The following is a 14,704-nucleotide window of genomic DNA, read 5'->3' on the forward strand; positions in this document are numbered from 1 at the left end:
GGCTGTCTGTGTTTGGAGACAAAGGATTGTATGTTGTGGAATAGCTCTGAGGAGGAGATGAGATGAGTGGGGAGAATGGAGGGAGAGATGAAGAGTTCCTTACTAGGTGTAGGGATTAGGGGTGGTTGAAAGAAGTGAAGGATTAAGGGGGTGAGAGTGAAAACAAAGACAAACATTGTTTACTGTGACTTAGTATCCAGTTCCCTTCAGGTTCAATTCAGGATTAATTCAAATTTGTCATACTTCAGCTAATGACCATACTTAAGGTAATGGCCACAGACTAGAGTCTGACACAGACTCATGGCTCACAATATATTTGTAACAGAATGCATTCAGCTGTGAACCAGGGGGGAGTGGTCTGTGCTCATCTTGATCAGCTGATTAGGCTGAGATAGATGCTGTATAGTCAAAGACTAAGTAAACAAGGTCATAAATTAAAGTGGGGGGTAGCTGGGGTAGCAGGGTCACATACCATTAGGAAATAGGAGTAGAGAAGTATAGAGAAATCTGCATGGGAGTCAAGACGGAAAAGCTGGGTCACATACCATTAGGAAATAGGAGTAGAGAAGTATAGAGAAATCTGCATGGGAGTCAAGACGGAAAAGCTGGGTCACATACCTGTGAGAAGAATGGATAAACAGAGATGTTGATTAGAGTGCGGTGGTGGCAAGTAAGGTACAGTCTGCATGCATCATATTAATCAGGATTAATTCAAATTTGTCATACTTCAGCTAATGACCATACTTAAGGTAATGGCCACAGACTAGAGTCTGACACCTGTCACAGGATCTGTAACAGGATCTGTAACAGGATAGTGAGTTCTCCAACTTCTTACAACCTGTTTCTTCATGAACCCCACTGCCAATGCTGAACTGTCCAGGACAATGTTCACCATTACTGGCAGCTCTGTATCACCATTACAGATGAGCGCATCGAGCAAGATTCAAATCTACCAAATCGCTCGGACTTTGCAGGGAGATTCGATTTGCAGTGAAGTTATTCTCTACAAATTTATTGTCCCTTATCATGCTCCAGACCTCAGAGCATAATAAATGTAGGATGGAAAAAATAAATAATACTTCACCGCTCACTTGTTCCACCTCCTCCACAGCCCGCCGCATGGTCCCCGGCGCCTCTTCTTTTCTCCACCCCTCTCTGCGCACATCGTCTTCGGCCTCATTCACTTCAAGCACTGATTTTGGATTGAGCATGCCACTGACTGATGTCACTGCACGGTGCGCAGAGGCCTTGTCAACCCAGACGTCAAGTGAGGAAGACCCAGGAGAATGTGCATGACGGGAAGGGCTGCAGGGACGGTGGAATAGGTGAGCGGCGAGGTTTTGCCATCAATGGCCGGTATTTTGCTAAATTCAAGTGCAGCAAATTCCAAACATCCGTATTCTGAAAAATATGGATTTTTGAAAAATTTTTGAAATATTAAATTCCAGTGGAATAAATTCACCCTTTTTTGGTTTCCATAAATCCTCTTGTGGTTGCCTAAAATACTGGTTCACTGTGCTAATGCCATATTACCATATTACCATGCTGTCAGATGTGTGGCAATGTTAGTATACTGCAACATTTATTTTACCATTTATTCATTACATATGAGAAAACTTTTACAATTCATACAAAGTGTGGAATGAAGAGTCTCAGCTCTTCTGTGGTTTGTGGAGCGATTTCATTTTTCAACTTAAAAACACTAATGTAATCCTGGCATGTGAATAATGTCTAAGATATCAGAGAATCGAGAGCAGGAGGAGGAAGAAGAAGATTAGCTGAGCGGAGGGCAGAGCTACAACTTCTGTCCTGAGGTTGAATAAAAATGCAAAAAAATGTGAAAAAGGGATAGGGAGAGTCAGCTCACCCATAGACAATGCATCCTTCCTTCTCAGGAAACCATCGCAAGGAACCGCCCTGGTACCGGTCGAGTGAGGCACAGCAGAAAAAAGAGGTATTTCCAGCGAAGCTAAAAATAAAATCCATTTTTTCTTTATTTAGTTCACTAAAAACAAAAGCAACCACCGAACACCTTCCAATAGGATCGACGCATTTCGAGTTAGTCATGATGTAACATACTATGAGACTGGGTCTGATTTATAGCGCTGTGGGCCCTCCTGCCTGTAAAGGTGTATTATGTTGTAAATTAAGAACTCCTGCTATGTCATTATAATCTAGCAAAATCAGGGTGGAAAAAACCCACAGAACACTATTTAGAAGACCTCAATAGAAAGATCCCATAAAAACTTTACATATAAAGAAAAAAATACACATAAAACAATTCAATAAACAAGAAAAATAGAAATAAAAAAGAAGAAACTGATCATATGTAAGAACAGGAAAAAAGTGCACGTTAATAAAATCATACATAATATGTTGGGAAAAAAATCATGCTAGCTGTACTGTAATATCGGGTCTTGTCTTATATTAAGACCATGTGGGACCCTACTCTGTAATCTGAAGACCCAAAAACTTTCCCTGTTTTAGGATTTTTCTTTTCATGTCTCCTCCACCTAAAGGTCTGGAAACCTTTTCTATTCCCATGAAGCGCAGATTATGTGTTTCTCCCTGATGTTTTTGGGCAAAGTGTCTTGAGACTGCTGAGATATTTAACGCGGTGGAGCTTGCACTGTCTGAAAGGTGTCTACGGATGCGTTTTTTGAGTGGACCTGTAGTACACCCTACATACCGAATTTTACATTCATTGCATTCTATTAAACGACTCCGGTCGTATTACAGTAAATAAAGCTGTTCACTGAGGATTGTTGGCCATTCGCAGAAGAGCTGAAAGTGGAAGAAACAATAATATGTTTGCAAGATTTGCAGACATTATGTCCACATTTAAAAGAACCTCTACATGATAGCCAGGTAGAAGTGCTTTGTATGGTTTTATGCAAATTGTCTCTTCAGAGAGGAAGAGAACCAGAACTCTACTGCCACCTACAGGAAATAGCAATCCTAAAAGTCAATAGTGGCCCTTTAATGAGCCTTATCACATGACTTAAGATATAAGCCTGAACCATGGTCACTACTGACTTTTAGGATTGCTTCTTCCTGTAGGTGGCACTAGAGTTCTGGTCCTCTTCCTCTCTGAAGAAACATTTTGCATATTTCCCAGAAGAGCATTGCGGATATAAAAGTCTCCTCACCGTGACATGCTTAACATGTCACTCTCCACAGGAGAAAAGTTACCCCTTGGATACTTGTTTGGTTTTGTCACAGAACAAACTGGGGGAAACAATATTACCCAGGGTGCAAGCTTTTTTTGCTACAAATCTCACTTGGGAGTTTTGTAGGATATTTGGCATCTTGATTAAGCATCGGAAGATGTTTTTTAATTACTGATATAATCCTATGATATTCCGGGCTATATTGAGTGGAAAAAGCAATACATCTTTTATCAGATTGAGAATTACTGTTATTTATTACTGTCTTTTTATGATTTTTTCCTTTTACTTGGAAGCAATAAATCCCCTCTTTTGATATTATTCACAATAGATTCAGCTCTCCACAAATGTCCATTCAGGATATCCTCTTTGTCGTAGTCTATCTTTGACAGTAGATACTTCCACCTCGTAATCTTCCCTAGTGGAGCAGTTTCTCTTCATTCTAATTAACTATAACATTCTTGATTGAGTTGAATGACAAGACTGAGCCTGTAGGATTGAGTTCAGTTCTGTGGGTTTTCTGTACGTTTTACTATTAATTTTATGCGTTTTAATATCTCCAACCAGAGTTATATCCAAAAAATTAATAGATGATGGAGCAGAAAAAAAGGTGAACTTCAGATTATATTCATTGTTATTAATGTAGGAAATAAAATTTGGAATCTCTTTTTCTTCCCCCTCCCAAATAAGTAGTGTGTCTATATAAAGGGTGTAAAAGGCAATCCTATTAGAGAAGGGGTTATGTGCTGTGAATATAAATTCTTCTTCCCATATTCCTACAACAATATTAGCTAAAGAGGGGAAAATTCCACCCCCCCCCTAATGCTGACACCTTGTTTTTCCCCCCAAAAAATAAACTATCAAATGAAAAAAAATTATGACCCAATAAGGAAGAAAACTGCCATCACAATAAATCACTGTCGCAATTACGTATCGATCCTATTGGAAGGTGTTCGGTGGCTGCTTTTGTACGTATACTTAGGATTGTTTTTAGTGAACTAAATAAAGAAAAACGGATTTTATCTTTATCATCGCTGGAAATACCTCTTTTTTCAGAGGTTGAATAAAACAAGACAAAGGAGAGGAAAAATGCCAAAAACGAGTGCTAAAAGATTCCCTTCTCTTGAAGTGAGGTTTGTATTGTGCAGTCTGTAGGTAACACAGGGCCTCGATAGTCCTGTCCGACAGGTTTAGACTTATTATGCACTGTATCCTGGAGATCCGGTTATTCTTAGCATGATTAGTAATCAGGGGGGATTGCCGCTTTGAACTGGTTATTCCGAGTCTCTTGGTAGCGCCCCCTGGTGTCTGTGCCAGATAACATCACTGCTGCCTGCATGTAACAGGATAGTGGGTTCTCCAACTTCTTCCAGCCTGTTTCTTCGTGAACCCCACTGCCAGTGCTGAACTGTCCAGGACGATGTTCACCATTACTGGCAGCTCTGTATCACCATTACAGATGAGCGGATCGAGCAAAATTCAAATCTATCAAATGTTTCGGACTTTGCAGGGAGATTCAATTTGCAGTGAAGTTATTCTCTACAAATTTATTGTCCCTTATCAGGCTTCAGACCCCAGAGCATAATAAATGTAGGATGAAATAAATAAATAATACTCCCCCGCTCACCTGTTCCACCTCCTCCACAGCCCGCCGCCCGATCCCCGGCGCCTCTTCTTTTCTCCACCCCTCTCTGCGCACATCGTCTTCGGCCTCATTCACTTCAAGCACTGATTTTGGGTTGAGCACGCGACTGACTGATGTCACTGCACGGTGCGCAGAGGCCTTGTCAACCCAGACGCCAAGTGAGGAAGACCGAGGAGAATGTGCACGACGGGAAGGGCTGCAGGGACGGTGGGATAGGTGAGCGGTGAGGTTTTTTCCATCAATGGCCGGCATTTTGCTAAATTCAAGTGCAGCAAATTCCAAACATCCGTATTCTGGAAAATATGGATTTTTGAAACCTTTTTGAAATATTAAATTCCAGTGGAATAAATTCATCCTTTTTTGGTTTCCATAAATCCTCTTGTGGTTGCCTAAAATACTGGTTCACTGTGCTAATACCATATTACCATATTACCATGCTGTCAGATGTGTGGCAATGTTGGTATACTGTGTCTTATTTTTATACATGACAATAAAGCAAAAAAAGTTTCAAGGAACTAATATGGAAGGTTTATAAATCCCCCAAGATTCTGGGCTCACAATATTCATATACATACAAGCAATTAGTTAGTTTGGTAAGTTAAAACTTAATATCAAATTCTAAAACTATTACTAATACCTATAGGCAAAAAGACACCCCACATAATGACACAGACAAATATAAAATGTGGATTCTATACAGATATTCCACAACAGATCCTAAAGGTGCTAGATTTCGTTGTGACAGTGGTCACATATTCTCACTGCACCTCACTTAACCCCTTCATCCCCAAAGGTGGTTTGCACATTAATGACCAGGCCAATTTTTACAATTCTTACCACTGTCACTTTATGAGGTAATTACTCTGGAACGCTTCAACGGATCCCCCTGATTCTGAGATTGTTTTTTCGTGACATATTGTACTTCATGATAGTGGTAAAATTTCTTCAATATGACTTGCGTTTATGTGGCGCCCCTGAGGGTTCAGTTGCCACAGGGGTACTGCACCTCACCCAGAGGTGTGGCATCTCCTCTCAGGTAAGGAGGGAGTACTGCCCGGGACCCCAACACCTGCACTCAACATTACACTACTCCAGGCCGGCTGGAAGGGCGTTATGCACTTCTTCTGCTGCCCTGTCCCCGGCTGGAGTCGGGGGAACCAAAGAGAGTGGGAACCAGTAGTGGGTATGGGTGGAGGATAGTGTTGAGCGATACCTTCCGATATCAGGAAATATCGTATCGGATTGGATCGGGCCGATACCCAAAAAGTATCGGATATCGCCGATTCCGATACCGGAAACCAATGCAAGTCAATGGGACACAAATATCGGAATGAAAATAAACCCTTTCTTTCCTTGTAGGTTAATTCTACATGAAGTAAAACAACTAAGAATAATGTAGAATGACATGAAAAGCCGGCAATTCATCAGCGGCATACACCGGTACCCGACAATTTACAACAGAAAGAATAGAGCTTCACACATAGATTAGATAGATAGAAACATGTCAGTCACATATATATGAAGTACAGTGACAGTGTTGCTTACTGTACTTGTCATTTAGTGTAAAGGATTTATTAAAAAAAATATTAGTGTTTTCGTGCACCGTCTCTTTAAAAAAGCCGGCCGGCAATTCAGCAGCGGTACCCGACAATTTATAACAGACAGAATAGAGCTTCACACATAGATTAGATAGATAGAAACATGTCAGTCACATATATAAGAAGTACAGTGACAGTGTTGCTTACAGAACTTGTCATTTAGTGTAAAGGATTTATTAAAAAAAATATTAGTGTTTTCGTGCACCGTCTCTTTAAAAAAGCCGGCCGGCAATTCAGCAGCGGTACCCGACAATTTATAACAGAAAGAATAGAGCTTCACACATAGATTAGATAGATAGAAACATGTCAGTCACATATATATGAAGTACAGTGACAGTGTTGCTTACTGTACTTGTCATTTAGTGTAAAGGATTTATTTAAAAAAATAATAGTGTTTTCATGCACCGTCTCTTTAAGAAAGCCGGCCGGCAATTCAGCATCTGTACCCGACAATTTAGAATAGAAGGAATAGAGAATCACACATAGATTAGATAGATAGAAACATGTCAGTCACATATATATGAAGTACAGTGACAGTGTTGATTACTGTACTTGTCATTTAGTGTTAAAATAAAGGATTTATTTAAAAAAAAATTGGCGTGGGGTTCCCCTTAATTTTAGGCTCTAGCGGAGGTTAAGCAGACAGCTGGGGCAAATGTTTGAAGCCTGGGAAGGGGGTAATACCCACGGAGCTCCCCAGGCTACTAATATCAGCCCCCAGCTGAATACCTAGCCTTTACTAGCTATTAAAATGGGGGAACCCCCCCAAAAAAATAACGTGGGGTCCCCCCTAATTTAATAGCTAGCACAGGCTAGGCAGACAGCTGGGGGCTGATATTAATAGCCCAGGAAGGGTGCCATGAATATTGGCCCCCTCCCAGGCTAGAAACACCAGCCGTCAGCCGCCCCAGAAATGGCGCATCCATAGGATGCGCCAATTCTGGCACTTAGCCTCGCTCTTCCACGCTGCCCTGGTGCGGTGGCAGGGGGTAATAGGGTTGGGGTTGATGTCAGCTTATAATGCCAGCTGACATCAAGCCCAGGTTAGTAATGGAGAGGCGTCTATAAGACACCCCCATTACTAACCCCATAGTCAAAGTTAAAAGAAAACACAAACACCCAGAGTAAAGTCCTTTAATTGAAATAAAGACACAATTCTTTATTGTTCTAAATTAAACCATACTTACCATCACGCCCATTCCAGCTGAAGCCAACTATCTCCTGCAATAAAAGAAAAATAATAAAGCAACCTCATCCTTACCTTTCGATGGTTCCCAGGACAGCTCCAGCTCTGCTACATCGAGATGACAGGCTGGACCGCAGCAGAAAGCTGCCATCCAGCCTGTCATCCCGCAGACACTGAGAAGCGCAGGCATGCTTGCGCTCCTCAGTGTCTCTCTGTGACGTCATCCAGATGAGCCGAGTTCATGTCCAATGAACTCAGCTCACCTCATGCACGTCACTGACAGCGTGGGAAAATTCTCCTGCACTCAGCGCTTCAGCGTGAGAATTCTCCCACGCTGTCATTGACATACATGAGGTGAGGTCATGTCCAATGAACTCAGCTCACCTCATGCACGTCACTGACAGCGTGGGAAAATTCTCACGCTGAAGTGCTGAGTGCAGGAGAATTTTCCCACGCTGTCAGTGACGTACATGAGGTGAGCTGAGTTCATTGGACATGACCTCGGCTCATCTGGATGCCGTCACAGAGAGACACTGAGGAGTGGAAGTATGCCTGCGCTTCTCAGTGTCTGTGGGATGACAGGATGGATGGCAGCGTTCTGCTGCGGTCCAGCCTGTCATCTCGATGTAGCAGAGCTGAAGCTGTCGTGGGAGCCATGGAAAGGTAAGGATGATGTTGCTTTATTATTTTACTTTTATTGCAGGAGATCGTTGGCTTCAGCTGGAATGGGCGTGGTGGTAAGTATGGTTTAATTTAGAACAATAAAGAATTGTGTGTTTATTTCAATTAAAGGACTTTTTTCTGGGTGTTGTGTTTTTTTAAATACTTTACTAGAAATTCATGGTGGTCATGTCTAATATTGGCGTGACCCCATGAATTTTGGGCTTAGGGCCAGCTGATAATGCCAAGCTGGCCGTAACCCCTTTATTACCCAGTGAGCCACCGCACCAGGGCCCTGGATGAGTTGGGTACAGCGCCAGAAGATGGCGCTTCTATGAACGCGCCTTTTTCTGGGGCGGCTGCGGACTGCAATTTGCAGCGGGGGTGGCCCAGAAAGCTTGGGTCTCCCTGCGCTGCGGATTCCAGCCCCCAGCTGCCTAGTTGTATCTGGCTGGGCACAAAAATAGGGCGAAGCCCCACGCATTTTTTTTTTAAATTATTTCATGAAATTCATGGAATAATTAAGAAAAAAAGGGCTTCCCTATATTGTTGTGTCCAACCAGGTACAAATAGGCAGCTGGTGGTTGGGGGCAGCCCATTACTGCCTGCTGTACCTGGCTGGACACAAATATAGTGCGAAGCCCCACGTCAATTTTTTTTTAATTATTTCATGAAATAATTTTTTTAAAAAAGGGCTTCCCTATATTGTTGTGTCCGGCCAGGTACAAATAGGCAGCTGGTGGTTGGGGGCAGCCTGTTCCTGCCTGCTGTACCTGGCTGGACACAAATATAGGGCGAAGCCCCACGTCAATTTTTTTTAAAATAAATCCTTTATTTTAACACTAAATGACATTTGAGGAGTTAATAAAGATGCAGTCCCTAAATTATTATTTATTTTTTAATTAATTTTTCCCAAAACTTTTGACGTGGGCTTCGCCATATTTTTGTATGCCTGCCAGGTACAGCATCCAGCTTCTATGAACGCGCCATTTTCCGGGGCGGCTGCGGACTGCAATTTTCAGCGGGGGGCAGAAAGCTTGGGCCTCCCTGCGCTGCAGATTCCATCCCCCAGCTGCCTAGTTGTACCTGGCTGGACACAAAAATAGGGAGAAGCTTCACGTATTTTTTTTTTTAAATTATTTCATGAAATTCATGAAATAATTAAGAAAAAAAGGGCGTCCCTATATTGTTGTGTCCAACCAGGTACAAATAGGCAGCTGGTGGTTGGGGGCAGCCCGTTCCTGCCTGCTGTACCTGGCTGGACACAAATATAGTGCGAAGCCCCACGTCAATTTTTTTTAAATCATTTCAGGAAATTCATGAAATAATTAAAAAAAATTGATGTGGGGCTTCGCCCTATATTTGTGTCCAGTCAGGTACAGCAGGCAGGAACGGGCTGCCCCCAACCACCAGCTGCCTATTTGTACCTAGCCGGACACAACAATATAGGGAAGCCCTTTTTTTCTTAATTATTCCATGAATTTCATGAATTTAAAAAAAAAAAACGTGAAGCTTCGCCCTATTTTTGTGTCCAGCCAGGTACAACTAGGCAGCTGGGGGCTGGAATCTGCAGCGCAGGGAGGCCCAAGCTTTCTGGGCCCCACCCGCTACAAATTGCAGTCCGCAGCCGCCCCGGAAAATGGCGCATTCATAGAAACGCCATCTTCTGGCGCTGTACCCAACTCATCCAGGGCCCTGGTGCGGTGGCTCACTGGGTAATAAAGGGGTTAAGGCCAGCTTGGCATTATCAGCTGGCCCTAAGCCCGAAATTCATGGGGTCACGCCAATATTAGACATGACCACCATGAATTTCTAGTAAAGTATTTAAAAAAAACACAAACACCCAGAAAAAAGTCCTTTAATTGAAATAAACACACAATTCTTTATTGTTCTAAATTAAACCATACTTACCATCACGCCCATTCCAGCTGAAGCCAACGATCTCCTGCAATAAAAGAAAAATAATAAAGCAACCTCATCCTTACCTTTCCTGGCTCCCACGACGGCTCCAGCTCTGCTACATCGAGATGACAGGCTGGACCGCAGCAGAAAGCTGCCATCCAGCCTGTCATCCCGCAGACACTGAGAAGCGCAGGCATACTTCCACTCCTCAGTGTCTGGCTGTGACGGCATCCAGATGAGCCGACAATGAACTCGGCTCACCTCATGTACGTCACTGACAGCGTGGGAGAATTCTCCTGCACTCAGCGCTTCAGCGTGAGAATTTTCCCACGCTGTCAGTGACGTGCATGAGGTGAGGTCATGTCCAATGAACTCGGCGCACCTCATGCACATCACTGACAGCGTGGGAGAATTCTCACGCTGAAGCGCTGAGTGCAGGAGAATTTTCCCACGCTGTCAGTGACGTGCATGAGGTGAGCTGAGTTCATTGGACATGACCTCGGCTCATCTGGATGACGTCACAGAGAGACACTGAGGAGCGCAAGCATGCCTGCGCTTCTCAGTGTCCGCGGGATGACAGGCTGGATGGCAGCGTTCTGCTGCGGTCCAGCCTGTCATCTCGATGTAGCAGAGCTGAAGCTGTCCTGGGAACCATGGAAAGGTAAGGATGAGGTTGCTTTATTATTTTACTTTTATTGCAGGAGATCGTTGGCTTCAGCTGGAATGGGCGTGGCGGTAAGTATGGTTTAATTTAGAACAATAAAGAATTGTGTCTTTATTTCAATTAAAGGACTTTTTTCTGGGTGTTTGTGTTTTTTTTAAATACTTTACTAGAAATTCATGGCGGTCATGTCTAATATTGGCGTGACCCCATGAATTTCGGGCTTAGGGCCAGCTGATAATGCCAAGCTGGCCTTAACCCCTTTATTACCCAGTGAGCCACCGCACCAGGGCCCTGGATGAGTTGGGTACAGCACCAGAAGATGGCGCTTCTATGAACGCGCCATTTTCCGGGGCGGCTGCGGACTGCAATTTGCAGCAGGTGGGGCCCAGAAAGCTTGGGTCTCCCTGCGCTGCAGATTCCAGCCCCCAGCTGCCTAGTTGTACCTGGCTGGACACAAAAATAGGGCGAAGCCCCACGTTTTTTTTTTTTTAATTATTTCATGAAATTCATGGAATAATTAAGAAAAAAAGGGCTTCCCTATATTGTTGTGTCCGGCTAGGTACAAATAGGCAGCTGGTGGTTGGGGGCAGCCCGTTCCTGCCTGCTGTACCTGGCTGGACACAAATATAGGGCGAAGCCCCACATAATTTTTTTTTAATTATTTCATGAATTTCCTGAAATAATTAAAAAAAAATTGACGTGGGGCTTCACACTATATTTGTGTCCAGCCATGTACAGCAGGCAGGAACGGGCTGCCCCCAACCACCAGCTGCCTATTTGTACCTGGCCAGACTCAACAATATAGGGAAACCCTTTTTTTCTTAATTATTCCATGAATTTCATGAAATAATTAAAAAAAAAAAAACGTGGAGCTTCTCCCTATTTTTGTGTCCAGCCAGGTATAACTAGGCAGCTGGGGGATGGAATCTGCAGCGCAGGGAGGCCCAAGCTTTCTGCCCCCCCCCCCCCGCTGAAAATTGCAGTCCGCGGCCGCCCCGGAAAATGGCGCGTTCATAGAAGCTGGATGCTGTACCTGGCTGGCATACAAAAATATGGCGAAGCCCACGTCAAAAGTTTTGGGAAAAATTTATTAAAAAATAAATAATAATTTAGGGACTGCATCTTTATTAAGTCCTCAAATGTCATTTAGTGTTAAAATAAAGGATTTATTTAAAAAAAAAATGGCGTGGGATCCCCCATAATTTTAGTCTCTAGCGGAGGTTAAGCAGACGGCTGGGGCAGATGTTTGAAGCCTGGGAAGGGGGTAAAACCCACGGAGCTTCCCAGGCTACTAATATCAGCCCCCAGCTGAATACCTAGCCTTTACTAGCTATTAAAATGGGGGACCCCCCCAAAAAAAATGACGTGGGGTCCCCCCTATTTTAATAGCTAGCAAAGGCTAGGCAGACAGCTGGGGGCTGATATTAATAACTCAGGAAGGGTGCCATGAATATTGGCCCCCTCCCAGGCTAGAAACACCAGCCGTCAGCCGCCCCAGAAATGGCGCATCCATAGGATGCGCCAATTCTGGCACTTAGCCTCGCTCTTCCACGCTGCCCTGGTGCGGTGGCAGGGGGTAATAGTGGTGGGGTTCATGTCAGCGCCAGCTGCCATGAAGCCCAGGTTAGTAATGATGGCCGTCTATATGACACCCCCATTACTAACCTACAAAGTGTTAAAAAGAAAAAACACACTACACCCAGAAAAAAATAATTTATTTGAAATAAAACACCATTTTATTTAATTCTTAGTTTACTAAAAAAAAAATAGTTACCTGTCCACGTTCCTGCGCTGATCTCCCATGCACAGCTGTCACATCTGGAGATGGTGACAGCTGTGCATGGCTGCTGTAAGCTCACGCTGCCGGGAACACATCCGCTCCCGGCAGCGGGAGCCACTGACTGAGGTCACCGGAGTGCATTCAGGCAGCGCAGCTCCGGAGACCTCCTTTACGGCAATGCTGTACCGTGGGAATTTCTCACGATACAGCAGTGCCGTAAAGGAGCTAACCGGAGCAGCGCTGCCTGAACTCCGGTGAACCCTTACGGCCCCGTCATTCTAGCGGCGGCAGCGGTTCAGAGCGGTCACATTCTATGTGGCTGCTCTGAACTGGAGATCATCGTGGGACACTCGTGGACTGCTACGGAGGGGTAAGGATAAGGTTGTGGTTTATTATTTTATATTTTATTACAGGAGATCGATGGCTTCGGGGAATTAGGTGTCTAGGTGAGTATAGGTGTAGTTTTTTATTTTTTACTTTATTTTAGGTGGTGATCGGCGGGGACAGGTAATGTATGAACTAATTTCTTTTAGGTAACCACTGGCCACCAATGACATGTATTTAAAATTTATTGGGGACACAGTAGGGCAATTTATATAGCAGGATCAGGCTGATGGGAACTACTGCTCCCATCGAGCTGATCCTGCTGGCACGAGTGGACGGGGGACAGACATAGGCCGATGGGAGTAGTAGTGTCACATCGGCCTATGTCTGCCTGCACGCACAGACACCCCGCACACACACCCGCACACACACACACCCCGCACACACACACACCCCGCACACACACACACCCCGCACACACACACACCCCGCACACACTAATCATGACGGGTCTGGGAGGAGTGGCTGACCTGTGCGGCCGTGGGAAAGTTGATGTGAGTTCATGCAGTCAAGCATGAACTCACATGAACCCTCTGAGGGCACCGCGGCTACTTCAAATGAACAGCTGATCGGCATCACCTGATACCTCAGCTGTTCATTTGAAATAACCGGCGGGAAAGCGCAGCACAGAACGGGAAAGCCGGCGGTGAAGTCTTTTCACTGCTGACTTCCCCGCCCGGGTCCTTCACTCCTTGGTGCTGCGCTCCCCGCCCGGTCCTAATTTACGATTGGGATTGGAGGTGGCGAGGGGAGCGGAGGATCGGGGTGGGAGGCTGCGGGGAAGCAGTATGGGGCTGCGTGATTGTTTAAAAGCCGGCGGCTTTTTACCGCGCGCCGGCTTTTAAACAATCAGGAGAATTCTCTCACGCTGGGATGGCATTCTGATGACAAGCTGGATCGCAGCTGAGCGCTGCCATCCAGCTTGTCATCCTTCACAGACACTGCAGAGCGCAGGCATTATGGGAACTTCCGATTCCGGTATTCGATATTATAAAAGTATCGGAATTAAGTATCGGAATTCCGATACAGTGAATATCGGCCGATACCCGATATTTCAGTATCGGAATGCTCAACACTAGTGGAGGACGTAGAACAGGGGAGCACTTGGAGAATAGATATAAAAAGGGAAGCCATCTTAATGAGCAGTTCAGTGCAGTTCAGTCAGTGAGTAGCAAGGAGAAGAGGAGAGCAGAGTCTCTTCAGGAGCTCTGCTCCATTGTGGGCCTAGTGAGAGAGGCCCAGGAGAGGAGTGGGAGCAAGGGAGGAATGCTCCGGGAACAGAAGGGATCCCAGGGGGTATGGTGAGTGCAGGACGGCACCCGTATGGCCGAATCTGCCGAAAGTCAGAGGGATCGGGCCGCAGGAAGGGAATCGGTCCCTGGACCAGCCATGTTACTCCAGGTCTCCGCTGGAAAAACCGGAGGCTTCTGCACTTCCATAGTGCAGTTGCCACAGCCTCACCCTAGTCGCCTTGAAGGGCATCAAGTAGGTCCGGGAACTCCAGGTTACCCAGAAGGGACTTCAGAGTACCCGATCGGGACTGTGTGTGGGGAGCGCAGGGCAGGAGGGAGAAGACCCAGTGCGTGAAGTCGGTCAAGGAAGGAACATAAGACAGGGGGTCCCGTTAAGTGCTTCTAATCTACCTGAAGGAGTGCTGAACCCCTGCCTGGCAAACGCAGTGCGGCGCGGGAGTCTGACACCTGGACAGTGTACCCGAG

The sequence above is a fragment of the Phyllobates terribilis genome, unplaced genomic scaffold (assembly GCF_046119375.1).
Source record: "Phyllobates terribilis strain yellow unplaced genomic scaffold, ASM4611937v1 Scaffold_5__5_contigs__length_657084704, whole genome shotgun sequence".
NCBI lineage: Eukaryota > Metazoa > Chordata > Amphibia > Anura > Dendrobatidae > Phyllobates > Phyllobates terribilis.